Source organism: Mercenaria mercenaria, chromosome 5 (assembly GCF_021730395.1).
Source record: "Mercenaria mercenaria strain notata chromosome 5, MADL_Memer_1, whole genome shotgun sequence".
Classification (NCBI taxonomy): domain Eukaryota; kingdom Metazoa; phylum Mollusca; class Bivalvia; order Venerida; family Veneridae; genus Mercenaria; species Mercenaria mercenaria.
The window spans coordinates 95,113,323-95,129,974 of record NC_069365.1 but is presented as its reverse complement, the minus strand read 5'-3'; the positions used below and the strand labels follow the sequence as shown (position 1 = coordinate 95,129,974).

At 32.9% G+C, this 16,652-nt stretch overlaps 1 protein-coding gene across 2 annotated transcripts in view; it reads right to left on the bottom strand.

Annotated features, from left to right (window-relative positions):
- The window catches only part of LOC123558019 (phosphatidylinositol 3,4,5-trisphosphate 3-phosphatase TPTE2-like), a 93,301-nt gene extending 80,058 nt beyond the window's left edge, over positions 1–13,243 (bottom strand). The window contains exon 1 of one of the 2 annotated variants that reach the window (XM_053544376.1): positions 13,111–13,243. The gene's annotated coding sequence lies outside the window, so the exon portion shown is untranslated. Of the gene's footprint in view, positions 1–1,167; positions 1,431–13,110 lie in introns of those variants that run through there. The other variant, XM_053544375.1, reaches the window with a different exon arrangement.
- Between the last annotated feature and the right edge of the window lie 3,409 nt (positions 13,244–16,652).

The following is a 16,652-nucleotide window of genomic DNA, read 5'->3' as shown; positions in this document are numbered from 1 at the left end:
CAATCAAGTTTAATACCACAAAATGTAAACAGAAGGTACTCATAAAACTGACCATGACATCAAATAACATTTAAAATATACAAACTCTTAATGGCCTTTACAACTTTTGCAAGAAAATACATATAATTTTATGTAGAATCTTTCTGAACAGTTAAACTAAAAATAATTATCAAAAGCATATGCAATAAATCAAAGAAACAGAAGTGAGTTACATGAATAAACTTTGCCAGTCAGCGTATAACTTTTCATTATGACGCCGTGAACAGTTTGAGAATTTGATACTGTTTAAAATTTTAGTGTGGGTATACAACATGTGGTTTCTATTTTTTTTTTTTTTTTTGATTGTAAAGATATTGGCAGGGAGTTTGCTAAATGTATATTAGAAAACAATCTGAGTCAAGTATTCCAGCCTGTCTGCAGGGTAGCAAAATAAATACAGTATGATGAATTAATGATATAGGTACTGCATTCTTATTAATGATTCTGTCGACACAATTCATAAAAACGATACTCGTCTCCTAAAGAATATCCAAGACAAAAATGGTTTTATTCGTCAATAATTTTGTATTTCAACATCTACCTTCATGGTAAATAGAGAGAAATAAGTCCCGTGACAGTGAATGTCAATCAATACGTGGTATAAAGTAATAAACATTAAAAATTGATGTATAGAACTAATAAAAGCATTGTTTCTCTTCTTGTCATATATTCCAATGGTAGATTATTTAAACTTATATTTACTATCCACCCACTTATGTTATTAACGTTCGCCATTATGTGTTATCTGTGGTGACAGTTTCATCCAATTAAAGACATGAAGTGACACGTTTTTATACTGGATATAAATGCGTGACTCACTGATTAAATAAATTCCCATGTATGTAAATAACAGATTTTCTTTATGATTCAAAACCAATATTTCACATTTTAGCAACGCTTTAAGATATTTTGATACTAAAAATAGTCTGAAACACGTTATGTCATAACAATGAGTGTATTATTGTTTTGTAGTAACAGACCACCTTAACTATTATACAATCTGTTTGTTAATTAGATTCAAGTTGCGGCAAAGAGTGAAACAAAGACGGTTAGTCGGTTAGATATCGCATGTATTACTGTGGCTATATGTAAGAAAGTACATGCATTGAAATGAAATAAAAAGCTTACATTAAACTGCCGAGTAAACTGTTAATCCACCGGTGACTTTTATATTTGTACATTAAATCGTTTAAAGTGTAGTCAACAGTTAATTTCTTGATTCAGAAACTATATCACCCTAGCATATTTACTTTATTAAACTATTAGAAATAAATGAAAACATCACAAAATATTAAATCCACAAGTGACTTGATACACTCTGCTGCATGTAAAACCACAAGAAACGGTATTTATCACCGTTTGCTCACATGTAAATTATTCACGTACTGTATGCTGAAAATCACCGAACCCTCATAAACCATGTTAACACCTATAGTTTATATACTGAATAAGAAATATGCAAGAAAGATCAAAAGTGAATATTATCATATATTATCCAGCAAAGATAAAATTACAATTACCCGATATAAACAAAATTATTATCGCTTGCCATAGCCAACAAGGAAAGATACCGAACTTCTTATAATAAGAGCGCGCATGCATGGGTGTTTCATTTTCATTTATCAAGACAGATCCCATATCGGATATCCACAAAAAGACAACATCCCCCATACTCTCATACACAACGAAGGAATTACTGCAGCCTTTTCATACATTTGAATTACCTGAAGGGAGCAAATTTATTACTTTCATAAACTGACTATATCAACAATCAAATGTCGGGTAGTGAAATTATTTTGAGCAAGTATTTCATTACCGAACGAAGGAAGGATGTTTATGTATTCGTGTCGTGTTGCTACCCTGTCGAGTCATGGAAGTGAATAAAGCAGTAAATATTCGTGTATACGAAACAGATACGCTCTCGTTAAAACGCGACATTTAACAATTATTGTACAAATTAAAATACATATTTCGCTTTACTAAGTCAGCGATTAGATGTTCGTTTTTCTAAAAGATAGACCTATGTCTTTGGGCATGAAAAACTAGAGACTGACGACTAGTCTTCTAAAAACAACTTTGGTTTTGGTAAATTTCAAGAATAGGATGATAGATAGACAGATGCTGTAGTTTTTTGCCAGGTTTCCAAACCCAGTTGTATATTCTTACAGCCAGTACATCAAGTGTACGAAGGACTTGTTAACCTATGAAGGGATGTACCAGCGACATCCTGGAATGAAGTTATTCTTTATAGATTACACAATGACAAGTTAATTGTTGCTCTTTCTACACAACATTTACATCACTAAATACGAAACAAATATCTACTTCCAACACTTCTCCTGTGTCTATCATAAACGCAAAACGACTAAACCGATATAATATTATTTTCTTTACCTGGTTTTATTCAATAATCTAAAAGGGACTTCCGAGAACAAAGGCTGAGGGAATCCGACTTCCACTCACTTGGCCACATCACTTAGGAAAACAGCCTCTGCGTCACATGACATTTAATAAAAAATATTCATTTATGACATAAAAATTGCCTCGTCATCACAAACAAACTTATAAAGTCGAATGTTAATTTAATGTATGTTATGAATAATCTTTACTTGCTCAACACAGCAGGAGCTGGCAAACGTTCTCATCAAATGAACAGTCAGAACAAAGAATACACTTTTCCAGAATACTAGTACATTAATGTGCTTACTGTCCCAAACAATAAAGAATTGTTTAAAATCTTTTTTGTCTGCACAACACCAATAAAAAAGATTTCATAAACAACTGTTTCTCTTTATAAGCTTTAGAGAAATATTCATTATATTATCTAAACTGTCAAAGTAATTGTTTGAACAGAATAGAACATACCTTTATTAACTCGAAACTTGTACATAACAGTTGTTTGAGTATACAATGCAAGAAATATATTCAATTCAACATGACATGGTGATATAAGCATGTACGAAATGCATGTAATAACAACATGTATAGTATTATCATGGCTGTGGTGTTGCATACCAGACAAAAAAGATGGTTATATTACATAATACTTATAAAAAGCATAAGTAAGTTAAAACCTACTGTCTTACACCATATCATGAATATCAAACCATTCAAATACTATCTTTCTTCAATTTACTTGCAGGTGTCAAAAGTACCAATGATTAACAACTAGTAATAGCTGACATGGAAACTGACATTTATTTCTGTCCACAAAGCTAAAATCACAAATATCATTCGTTGGAAAAGGTTAATTGCGGTCAAGGCCATACAGTTTTAAGTTACATAGAAGTTAACAAAACAGCGGCCTTAACACCAGGAAACATATCAAATATACAATGTTTGATGGTGTTTACAACTGCTACAACCAGTCAAATACATATAAGACAATGTATGTTCATAACAATCAATTTCATATAAAAAAGCCTATGAAAATATTGATGTAAGAGACTGAAGTAAGTTTAAACAAAATTATTGGACGGTAAAGGCACCTTCGGATAAACGGATGGATAGAAAAACTAATGAAATCTTATGCAGTTGTAAACTTCATTTTGAAGAAAAACGTTACCAAAGGAACTGTTAGAAAAGTTTCATGTGCCACCATAGAAAGATACCAGTGTGGCGTATGTGCTGCAAGTTAACACATGTTTCAGTTTGTGTTTTTATATACTCGCATGCTGTTTTTTATACTAAATGAGTCAGTAATGATACACCAGTTCGTTTTATAATTATATGCATCGTGGCAGTGACATTTTATTTTTTGATTTGCTTTATAAATAGTACATAAACATTATTTATCTTCCATATAAATATTTTATATAATATAACTATGTACATGTACTGTATGTAGAAACAAGTATACTGTGTGAAAACGGTAAATGCATGACCTTGGATCTTACTAAAGTAACAATCTGACTAAAGTACATCTCCTATTACGCTACGCATAGGATCTGAGAACGACCTATTCATAGCCTCGTTCTGACGACCCTTTAGCTAACCAATCATAGCCTAACTTACAACATTTTGCAAATGTACCTGTAGCCTTGACTTTTGATATTTACAATTCTTATGTCGTAATGTGTCAGATAGCCGGTTAGCTCAGTCGGTAGCCCGCTTGCTTTGTAAGCGAGGGGTCCCGGGTTCGAATCCCGGAATGAACGCACATTTTCTTACTCTTTGACTTTTAGAACAAGTCGTCTGATTGGATAAAATAAAAATAGCAATACTGGAAATCCAAAATATACAGAAGACGAATGTGAATGGGTCGTTCTCAGATCTTCGTTTAGAAGATCAAGTACTTTAGTCAGATTGACTAAAGTAACAAACTATGTAATATATTTTGTGACATGCACCAACTCATACGTCACGTGACCCACAGAAACTGAGGGATATGACGTTACAGCTATTTTACTTGCAAATAAAGACATAAAGTGACTTATGCGAGACATTGATTAAACAAATTGTCATCTAAGTTATTCACGAATTTTTTGTATGATTTATATCTTTAGTAACGAAGCTCTGTAGTGTTTTGTATGTTTTGGCGATGAACATGTATATATGTTTTTGCCGAATTAAACTTTGGCTTGACTTTGATTTGCATGTGACGGAACAAATTAAGCGTTTCACAATCAGTTTAAGTAGTTTTTTTTCTGGCATTAAGTAGTGAAACGTCAGATTTTTCTTTTTTGCAGTAATAAGCATTAGATTGAAAGCAAATAACACGATGATGGTACAACCATGTGATCCTAAAGAACGACACACTTAGCAACGCTTGGTAAATCAAATGCTTGGTATAATCTACAGTAATAATGTCACAACCTATAAAACATAATGAAAGTATTCAAAGTATCTATATTTTGCAGTATGCCACTGACTGACTGTACTCAAAATACAGTGAAGTAATTTCATTGTTTACATTTTAGCAGGTGTGCGTCAAGTACAAATTATTAAACATTACAAATATTTCTAACATATAATTCTTTCTCTATAACGGTTCAATCCATAATGAATATATTACAGTCATGCTTTTTCTATATAAGTGTATGTTCTGAGGCAGACATAAGGCTCTATAACTTTTTAAAGAGAATGTTTTTTTTTTCTCTACAGTTTAATACCTTTTTTTTTTATTTTCGAATTATAACAACAGATAAGGATCTGAATATTTAAGTAAGCCATTCCTTAGTTATTGCTGTGTTGTTGAATAGTCGTGGGATATATCACCTTCATCACTCTTCTTCAACATTTACTCCCGCTTCAAAAATTATAAAGAAGTATTAAATATAAATTAACATCTGCATATGATTATGAACAGAACAGAACAGAACAGAACATACATTTTATTCGAATTAAGCATAAACAGCTCATCTTCTTTTATAATACAATATATTTGCATGCATACGAAAATGATAAGTATCTAAGCATTGAGTGAGAGTGAATAAAACCATTGGGCTACAATTTGGAGGATATTTTCTCCAACACAGTACATAATATTATATATTTACACTACAGTACATATATATTTTTACACTCTAATGATATTTTCTAAATCTTTAAGGATACGCTCTCTGGTGTACAATTTCGGTGTATAAAAGGTTAATTATGACGCGGGTTCAGCCGTCCGTTTGGGGTTTTCAACATGGAAATATGCAACATTTAGAATGTGCAAAATAAATGAGGCATCTCTCCGGTATGAATGTTAAAGTTTAATATTTGCCAGAAGGCAATTGTAGACAAAACAATTTTAAATCAATATGATTTCTTGATAATCACGTTATTCCCTAAATGCACGAGAATATTTATAAATAATTTGACTATATATTTGAAAACAAAGTGTAAATGTTACGTTTTATGGTACTTATACTCAGAAGAACACTTTGTATACATATATATCAGTCCCAAACTAACATTTTGTCACATATTTCCTGCTGAGAAGTAACTTTGCGTAGTTCTCTACGTACCTATTGTTTTGTTACCAACTTATCAAGTAGTTAATAAAGGGAGATTAGATTTAATACATTGCTAAAATTTACAAATTAAACTTTATGTAATTAAACAATTACGCCATAAAACAGTTGACATTGGCTTTATTTAGGTTTGCTTTTTAGCAGAAGTGGTTCGTTTTACAAAGCAAAGTTGAGATAGCTAAACAAGCAACTAAAGCTATGTACGGTCTTATTAAAAAAGCACATAATTTATGTCTTTCTATAGATTTACAAAATTTTAATAGAACTGTTTACAAAGATTGTCAAACCCATTCTTTTATATGGTTGTGAAATATGGGGCTTTGGAAATATTGATGTTATTGAACGAGTGCAGCTCAAAATTTTAAAGCATATTTTGCAGTTAAAAAGCTCTACACCAAATGTTATGGTCTATGGCGAAACTGGTGTGATGCCAATCAAAATCGATGTTAAAACCAGAATGATATCCTTTTGGTCAAAACTTGTAAAGCCAGAACACAGAAAACTATGCTCTGATGTCTATAGTGTGTTGCTTGAAAATTTTAACTTTCATAAAAATGTAACATTATTCAAATGGTTGAAACATATACATGGTATATTTACTGAATGTGGTATGCATGGCATATGGTTATCGCATGAATTTCTAGATTGTAAAGGTAATGTAGTATTGTAAAGCAACGACTGACAGATTTGTTTTTAAATGACTGGTACTCTTTACTTGAAAAGTCTAGTAACTATAAGCTATATAATTGTTCAAACATAAATTCAAATTTGAAAATTATTTACTTGAAACGGATCAGAAATATCTAGAGTATATAATAAAATTTAAGACTAGAAACAACAGAATGCCTGTAGAAACAGGAAATTCGAACAGAATAGCCTTAGAAAATAGAAAATGTACATTATGTCAAAGTAATATTGGAGACGAGTACCACTATTTATTAGAATGTTCTTCCTTTTCTCATGCTAGAAAAAATATATTAAACCGAAATTTTATAACAGACCAAATGTATTAAAATTTGATATGCTGATGAATATGAACTGTAGTGGATTAGAGTATAAGAAATATTGTTTGTTTGTTAAAACTATCATCTTATCATTTAATAATTGAAATGTGTTTAACATAAAGATATTCTCCCGCATAAATGTAGAAATTCTGTTTTTATCACCATGTTTGATAGTGACCTCGTTTTATATGTTGTATTGAATATATATAACCTCATGTTGTCATTTATATGACCTCAGTGAAATGCATAAAGTTAAAGTTGACACATCTTTCATGGTTGACAGTTTCGACCGTCGTTCCATATCCAGAAATAACCTTGTGATATTGTTTTAATGTATATAAACTAAACTTTGCAAGATTCGTCTAAATTGTAGAATTTAAGCCGGGCTATGAACTAACACAATCAAATACCATTGATCGCCGAATCTTATTATTACTGACTCCATGATTTTGGGCTCCCGTGGCCGAGTGGTGAAGGTCGCTGACGTTGAATCACCTGAGCCCACGCGGAAGTATTTATAATATTTATTGTTATCATTGTTGTTATTATTATTATACTCGTTTTGTGTCATTCTTTACAAAGCTTCTGTCTAAAAGAGCATATTGTTACAGGAAGATAAATTATACTTAGTACAAGAGATCCGAATATAATTGTACTGCTGACTAGGAGTTGTTTGATCTCCCTGTAGTATTGTGGTTAGACTTAATTTAACACTAAAAAGTCCTCGGCAATCTCAGACAAACTGGTAACCGTTCTAACTATTTACATTATTATTTAAATACATATGTTGAACGATCAGGCGCAACAAACAACAATTACAAACATTCTTACCAAATATCAACAAACAGGTGGTATTTACGGTATTTAGATGTTTTATAAAAGTGTATTGAGAATAATATAAAAAAAAAACTTACATTAATCTGTCGAGTATACTGTTAATCCATTAGGAAGTTCGATATTTATACACTGTATTAATCAACCATACTTATTCTTACAGTTAAGTGCAACTCCACACGCGACTTGTTACACTCTTATGTATGAATAAAACAGAAATTTAAGATAGTATTCGTCACCTTATCTTACTTGTAAATTATACACGTATGTAGCAAATCGCAGAACCTTCATACAACATGTTTTCATCAATAGTTTATTTACTGAATGACGAGTATGCAAGAAAGTTCAAAATCTATATATTATTATTTTCACATTAATCATCCAACAAAGATAAGTTACAATCAATAAACAAATCCTTGGCACAAATCTTCTTATGATAAACGCACGAGCATGATTTTTAGATTACATTGTATTAAGAGACCCTCTCATTTTCCGTACACAAACAAGGCCAGTCTTCGTTTTGTAATTTTTAAATAATGTTCACAACTCATTTATTTCATTTAAGTCTAAAGCGGTTGAATTTATCCGATGTTTTCTACTTTTGAGTGATGCTCCTTAAAAAAGAACTCAGAATTAACTAGCGGTGGGTAAAGAATAAAATGATCACTTCTGATACGCTGAATAAAACACAGGTAGGAGGCCATGTCAGCAATATCTTTAGTCAGTGTAATTAATATGACTGTGTTCATTCTTTCCTGTCTCCTTACCTATTGAGGCAATCCTGCATTTGAAAGCACTGAGCTTCCTTAATGATATATGCAATCAGGCGAAACATGTACTGAACGTCATATACTCGAACGCCAACTTACAGACCAATTCATGAGTAATTCCAGAACTGGCTCTTTTTGTTAAATACAATCTTGGCGACATACATACACTACTCGAAAATCCGCTAGATAAGAGCCTATGGAAGACGAAGATACACTAAGCTGTCGTCAACAAATGGAAATTAGACTTCGAATGTGCTGCATTTTCATATTCTATCATAAAGCATAATACTGAGTAGATTCTATTTCCCTGGTAAGTTTCACCAGAATTTGCGTGTTGGTTGCTCGTCAGTTCTTGAAGTTAAAAGAATGCCAGCAAGACTGCGACTTCTCACTGGTACTCGTACTTTTTTACAAGTAAACAGAAGCAAATTTAACCAGAACGCGATTCTTTCATTGTGTCCACTATGCTCGTCTGGAACATTTCCTTATTAACCGTGCATCATTGCAACATGTTAAAAATCTAGTTTGTGTGACATTGTTAATATTCTGGAAGAAAAAAAGTAGTAATGGGTGGACGGACAGCTCAGTGGTTTGCACACTGGCCTTCCAATCCTGAGGTCGGGGGTTAGATCCCCGGCAGTTACTCGGGAATTTTCAGAAACGCTTTTCAGTGTTTCCCACCCAACTAGAGGTGTACTGGTCAGGAACCCAGGCAATCCTTGCGTGTATCAGTGCTATACACTGGGCACGTTAAAGAACCAGGCTGTCTATTCGCAACGAGCTAGGCTAAGTTAGCCGGACAAGCCTGTATCTGATTTCTGATCTCTCTGTCGTGGGGGCTTTGTCTCACTCTGTCCCTCTGGTCAGATCGCTCTGTGTCTGTACTAGTAGAGGATGAATTATGCGCCCTGTGTGGCTGCATTTGAACTATGTAAAGCGCCTTTGAACGTGAAATTGATCATGAAAAGGGCGCTATATAAATCTGGTATAATAATAATAATAATAATAATAATATTTGTACTCACAAATTGATTTTGTCTGAAATAGCTATATTATCGGACATAAACAAGTGACAACAAATTATCACAGGCAAATTCCTATCCGTTTTTGATAAATAGCCAGCATCTTTTCTCGTTATACGACTTGACGATATAGCCTTTAATGGGCCTTTCTAATAATTGGCTCTACAGAACTTGTATAGGTAATATTTGTCTGTTATTATTACATTTTCATAGTATTATTGCATAACTTCACATGACTGGATGCGTTTAATTAGCATAAAATAAAATTAGAAGTGAATACCAGTATCCTTCTAATGTATTCTTTGAATTGAAAATAAAAGCTTTAAATAAAACCAAATACCACACTTATTAAAACAGGTAATTACCAATGTTTAAAGCGACTCATTCCAACATTTTAAATGAAAATATTTTACTTTCAAAAGTCGATACAATGTAGTTGCAGTGAGTGACGAGTGATAGCAACTCTTTAACTCTTTTGCAAAATGTCCTTATAAATTACAAAAATATATATATATTGTGCAAAAGATAGTAGAAATCGTTGTTGAGCTTTTGAAATTACCACATTCTCCTTGCTTTTTACCAATATCAAACATTTATTTTCACCCACTTTATCATTTTTCAGTGCAATATGTACATTTTTGCCAAACCTGGTGGATATCAGCATGCTGAAAAAGTTCACCACAAGTTTGGGCGGGTAGTTATGTATATTAATTGCTCCAATGACTGCAAGAAACAAGAGTCATAGGTTTAAGATAGGCATGCAAATTTTACATATTACGTAGAACGTAATAGTATATGGTAATCTCTGTTATGGACACCATGCCTATAAAATGATGTTCATCTAGGTAGGTCTCTTACCAATCACTCTCCCTAGACTAAAGTCTGTCCAACTATCGATTCTAGTGGTGCTCTGCAAAGAGTCAAAGACTGCCAAAAGAAATGCTAACTTTATCAAAATTATCGATGAAAAAATGAAGTACAAGTACCTACTGCTATATGTATCGTCAATGTTGAAGAAGAAGTGGAAACCCACAGGTCGCGCAATACCACAAAACACACCGTGTTGCAGGCTCGGTTTGATTGAGTCTGTTCGCGGCGATAGTGAAAATGCATGCTACCGTCTACGCCTTGTAGCCCCAGGTACGACCATGTACATGGAACCTTAAATGATAACTAGAGTGCAATTCAATGAAAAGCGACGTGCGTTCATCAGTTAAAACCTTATATATATTTCTGAAATAAAAAGTTTGTTTTTCAAGTTTGAAGATCTTAGATTGAGATGTTAGAACCATCAGTTCTTACCGATTTGTAGTGGTAGTGATTTCATTGCCGAAACATGAATTCGTGCCGCGCATCAACCGTACAGAAACTAAAGTCACATACGAGTCGAGCATTCCAGTCTGTCGTAATTTACAATATGGAAGAATATATGATGTCGGTGTCGGTATAGCTCTCTATTTATGATTCTGTAGGCCTGTTTCAAATACAATGTTGCACGTCTCCCGAAGGAGTTCATGCACTGCGAATTACCCAGACAAAACTTGTGTTTTATCAATTAATCATTTATTTTTGCACGATATCGGGAGAGAAATAATCCCCGTGACAATTTGGTTCTGTATAAAAGTCATTGCTAGCAGTGATTTTCAGTCAATGTGTAATATAAACTAACAACCATACAATGCCTCTAACTCATTAACGAAATGTATCTTTTGTTGTCATATTTTCCATTAGTCCTTTAGAAAGATCATATGGAGGGGCAGAATATTCCGGGCCGTCTCAACCGGTCGCAATTACGATAGGAATTTTTCTTCAATAAACAACGAAAGAAGCCGAAGCTTTCGAATCCCATGGAGGCTATTTTTACCTTGCTTTCTATGCGAGCAATTTCAAATGCCTTGGCAAGCTGAGAACGAGCTGTTGCAATATACAAACCAAAAAAGACACTATAAAAGGAAAGTAGTTTCCATTTTAACTGGAACATCGTATAGATCTACCAGTATATGTATTTCAGATATCTTTCAGTGTGTGTCAGTTATGTTGAACATTAGTATAATAAATGGGCCGCTTTTACAAAAAGCTAACTTATTGTTTAACCTCATACCAACAATAGTCATCAAAAGTATATTGCAATATTTCGTTTCATTTCATTTGTTAGCAAAAGCCTTTGACCATCTACAAACATACAAACAAACAAATATGGCCAAGATACAATAAGTATATGCATTATAAAAAACATCCAAACTTTACGCAATTGTAAATGATTATGTACATTATCAAACCCTTGAAAGGTTATGCATTAAATTTCGAGAATGTACAAAAATGATTGTAGGGCCTGCGTTCTTGTACTTTAGCTATTCTATTTGGATATTAATCCTTGTTTTTATATTCGCATTTGTTTGTTTGTTTGTTTGTGCCATGTGCAGGCCGTAAAAATCTTTCCGTTTATTAATTAATATTGTTATATTTTCAAAGGAGACTTCGTTCTTTGAACGTACTGTCGTTCTGCTTTGAGGTTTCTCCATTCTGTGTTTAACATAGAAACACTATTTCATATTTCTTTATTGTTATATTCTACATAGGAAGGTGTTCTACTTAATGAAGCTGTTATAACATATTAATTCGTTATATACAGCTATACGCATCATTAAGGCATTTTACTTTAATTGTCATATAAACTCTATATTACAAAGTATGCATGCGAGAAGTTGTAACTTGTTCATTCGTCCCTATAGTATACAGGTTTTACATGGTCGTGGATCTGAGTACAAGTAATAAAACATGATATATATTTTGTATGGGCTGTCTCGCTTGTTAGATGTTAACTAACACATGACGTGAAAAATATAAGGTTGAGAGCGATACAGATGTATATCTTACCAGAAATAAAGACGAAGGTATGCAATTAAGAATGCGTTTAAATGTCGTGCACATAAACGTGCATGACTTGATGATTAAACAAACTGCCATGCATTCTCCTTGCAGTATAATTTCATTTATGATTCAAAAACAATATTTACAGATTTAATATAATGCATAAAAACTTAGCATTAATGATTCGAAGCATCATGTGTAATTAATATCCTATATCACAACAAATAATTGCATAATCTGTTCTACTAGTATACCGCTTGCGTCAAGTTGAGAAAAAGACAATTTCTTCTATGTTGGATTTGGCAACATGTTGAGCGCGAGTAATTGAATAACGTATGTACCAACATTAAATACAAATACAGATAATTTAGGCATTTTAACTTTCCAAGTAAGCAATTTGAATCGTTTTAAAAAACATTTACGGTATTTTTTCACTATGGAGATATAGGGATAATATAATAAGGATCATATAATTCAGACTTCATATTATATTTATATAATATTATTTCCGGTGTGGTTATCTCACAGCCATATCTATTTTGTCAGTTTTTTTAATCTGTATTATAACGGTTATGATAGAATCTTTAAAATAAGATATTAATAAACTTACATTTAGGTGTAGGTGTATTTTAATTCCACAAGCGATTTCAAGACTTGTAAAAACTGATTTGTTGCCACATGTATTTTTTTCCCCAAAAATTATCAGAATCAAGCTAAAACGTTCATTTCAGTTAAATAATAAATCCATGAGCTGTTTGCTGCATCTTGTACTTATTTACGAGCGTATAATCCAATTTATTGCCATAAGTAAGACATTGTGTTGTTGTAAATTATTCACGTAAATAGGCTGTATTTTCATCAATAGTTTATGTATACCGTGACTGAGGAAACTACTGATATACCAATGATAACGAGATTCCCGCCGAAACGCGAGGACGATTCTATTTCATGATAACCGATGAAATAACAATTCATAAAATTCATAATGTTTGTACAGTACCTGACAAGTAAATATTAGTATTTCTTTCATTTTAAATATCCTCTGATTATATGGCAACATAACTCAGTCGGGTAAAATGCAGATAACAATTGAATATAAGCAAATCGTTTTGTGGGATCGAATCCTCATGAGGGTTTTTTTTTTCAGATTTCTTTTTCTAATTCGTTTCTCATTTTTGTTCCCGTATTTTTGTTTCTTTCTTTGATGGTTTGTATTTCTATGTATTTCTATGTATGTCTTTATATAACACAACAGTATGATTATTATTTGCATGGCTTAAATGCATGCATTTAATCAATATCATCTTTGATATAATGCTAAACATTTCTGATCTGCCATATCGGCTAAGATACTTCTCTGTCGTGTTGTTACAGTGTTCATGAAGGAATCTGAATGTTTATGCGAAAGTGAAATAAAAAATCAAATGTCGATGCTGAGTTTCGAACCCGCACGGCAAAAGATCTGTTGAACATGGACTGTATGCTTTACCACTGAGCTAATTTGCAATTGGTACAAATTTTAGAAAAATGTTAGAATTCCCTATGTTGCATTTTAATCTATTTATAGTCATGTTTGTAAATATCAAGTTATCGTTGGGGCATAGTACTATTTTATATTATTCAGCCACGTTACAATAACAATGCACTCTGGCCAACTGAGCAACATACCAAACTTCTTATAATTAGCGCACGTCCATGTATGTAGCATATATGCAGCATTTTGTCAAAACACACCATCATAGTTAATACCTCAACCCAGCATCCCCCCCATCCCTACTACACATTTCTTTTATTTTTCACGTCAGGATCAGTCGGGAGTTCTTTCGTCGTTTTGTAATAATGTAAATAACTCATTGTGAAAAAAAATCATCAACAAATCGTTAACTTTCATTCAGATTTTTATTTCGACTGGCATCAGTCGTAAGGGTGTTTTTAAATAAATCTCTGTGCCCAAAACGAAATCCTCTAAGGTACAGGATCCGTGATAAAATCGGCAAATTACGTACTTCTGTTTATGGTTTCGGGATTCTCCGATTTTTACGCCGGGAAATCATGCACAGCTGGTTAACACGGAGACGAAATTGGTGCGAAATTGTCGAGAAACATTACGGATCCTCTACCCTATAATTACACTTTCTAAAATTTTTACTGATTATGATAAATTATATTACCTTTGACCTTGTTGAGATGAGCTTATTCGCTGAAAGTGTGAAAAAAAGAAGAAACTACTGTCCAGATAATTTAATGAGCTAAAAGGGGATTCCAAAGTCGTTGGCTTCGTCATTAACCTAAACATTATAGAGTTAAGCCTCTCCAGCGGTTGAGCTCTCTTGGATTCAATTTGCCTTGCAATAGGTTTGGGAGTCTTTCCCGCGCTTACCCGTACCTGAAATAATGCTAACAACGTCACGTGGGGTACTCCTCGTTCATCAAAGTTGTAAAAGCACCAAATGACCGAAGTTTTACAACTAAACCAGGACCTGCTAAACACGAGGTCAGTGTTTGTATGTAATAAAAACGGCCTTGAATCTAGAGTTAAATCATTTTACTGTTGGTTTTTGTCATTTATTCGCAACTAGCTCATAAAAGCAAGTCAAGTCATTCATTACCTGTGAGAAGCTGATGAATGTAATAAAACATAAGTCTCTGTTTCGTGAACATCACATTATTTATGGTATTTATACCGACGTTATGACAGCTCCGTTCTAACTTTAAATATAGTTTTTAAAGAAGGCTGCAAAACACTCCATTCTCCCTTCCATTAACCCTTAGCCTGCTAAATTTCTAAAATGGACTGGTCTATCATTCAATTTGGGCAACACCATTTATTATTCAAAGGGGTGTTCACTGAAAATTTACTAACTGAATAGCGAACAGTGCAGACCATGATCAGACTGCACGGATGTGCAGGCTGATCCTGGTCTGCACTGGTCGCAAAGGCTGAATCACTTGCCGCCAGCAGGCTAAGGGTTAAGGACCTTTTTATAAACGTAAATTTTTGTAGTACACGAGCTGATTATGCACTGATACTGTTAACGTTTGCCAAAGATGTAATATAACCTATATGATATGTTCAAAAATAATGTAAAACATAATTGACATGATATAATATAAATGTTATCAAATTGTTTGATATGATAAATTGAGGATATTACATGAGTGTCTTTTCATATTGAATTTATTAAAAAGAGTTGAATAAAATAATAAAATGCGAGGCTCTGCCGAGAATTTTATCAATTTTATTCAACGAGTTTAATAAATTCAATGTGGAAAGTCACAAATGTAATATTCTTTTTATCATATTTTGACGTTTCTTGTCGAAACATCAAAAATTCTACTTTCTTTTACTATATAAATAAGTCAATTTGACCGACGTCTCGTACACTATAAATGACGTCGACGTCAAAGCTTTATTACACTAGTGTATTATCATTTTTATTTAATGACTTTATTTCACTTCCGCGACGTCAAACATGTGATAAATAGAGATAATTGATCGTACGTGTATTATACGGAGTTCCGTTAGGGCCATCGTCTTTGAATGTGTTGATCTGAAACGCGATCCTCGATAGTACGATGATGAAAACGCGAAATATAACGAAACGCGACAACACGATGATGAAAACGCGATACTACGATAACAAAAACGCGATAATACGATAGTACGATGATGATAACGCGTTTTCGTAATTTCGCGTTTTCATCATCGTACTATCGAGTATCGCGTTTCAGATCAACACATTTAAAGGCGATGGCCCTAACGGAATTCCGTAGTATTATTCATAAAATTATATTGACTCATGACGGATTTTACCAAATTTTGTAATTATTAGTTATTCACTAAGTGCAAATATTCACTGTGAAACTATCAGCTATATTTTACCCTAATAGTTTAATAATTCACAGAAAACCCGTTTACATGCGGTATAAAATAATACAATAAAGTTATTAAATATAATGCAATAATATGATATATTTTAAAATGCATAATTTTTCACCTTACAGTATGAAAGAATGTGGACCTGACTTCTTATTGATCAGTATATATTCATTTTCGCGTATCAATTTTCATACTTGAACATTTTACAAAGTATCATTTACCGTGCGTCAAGCTTAAATCTTTTAAACAATGATCAGACCAATGAGTTTCAA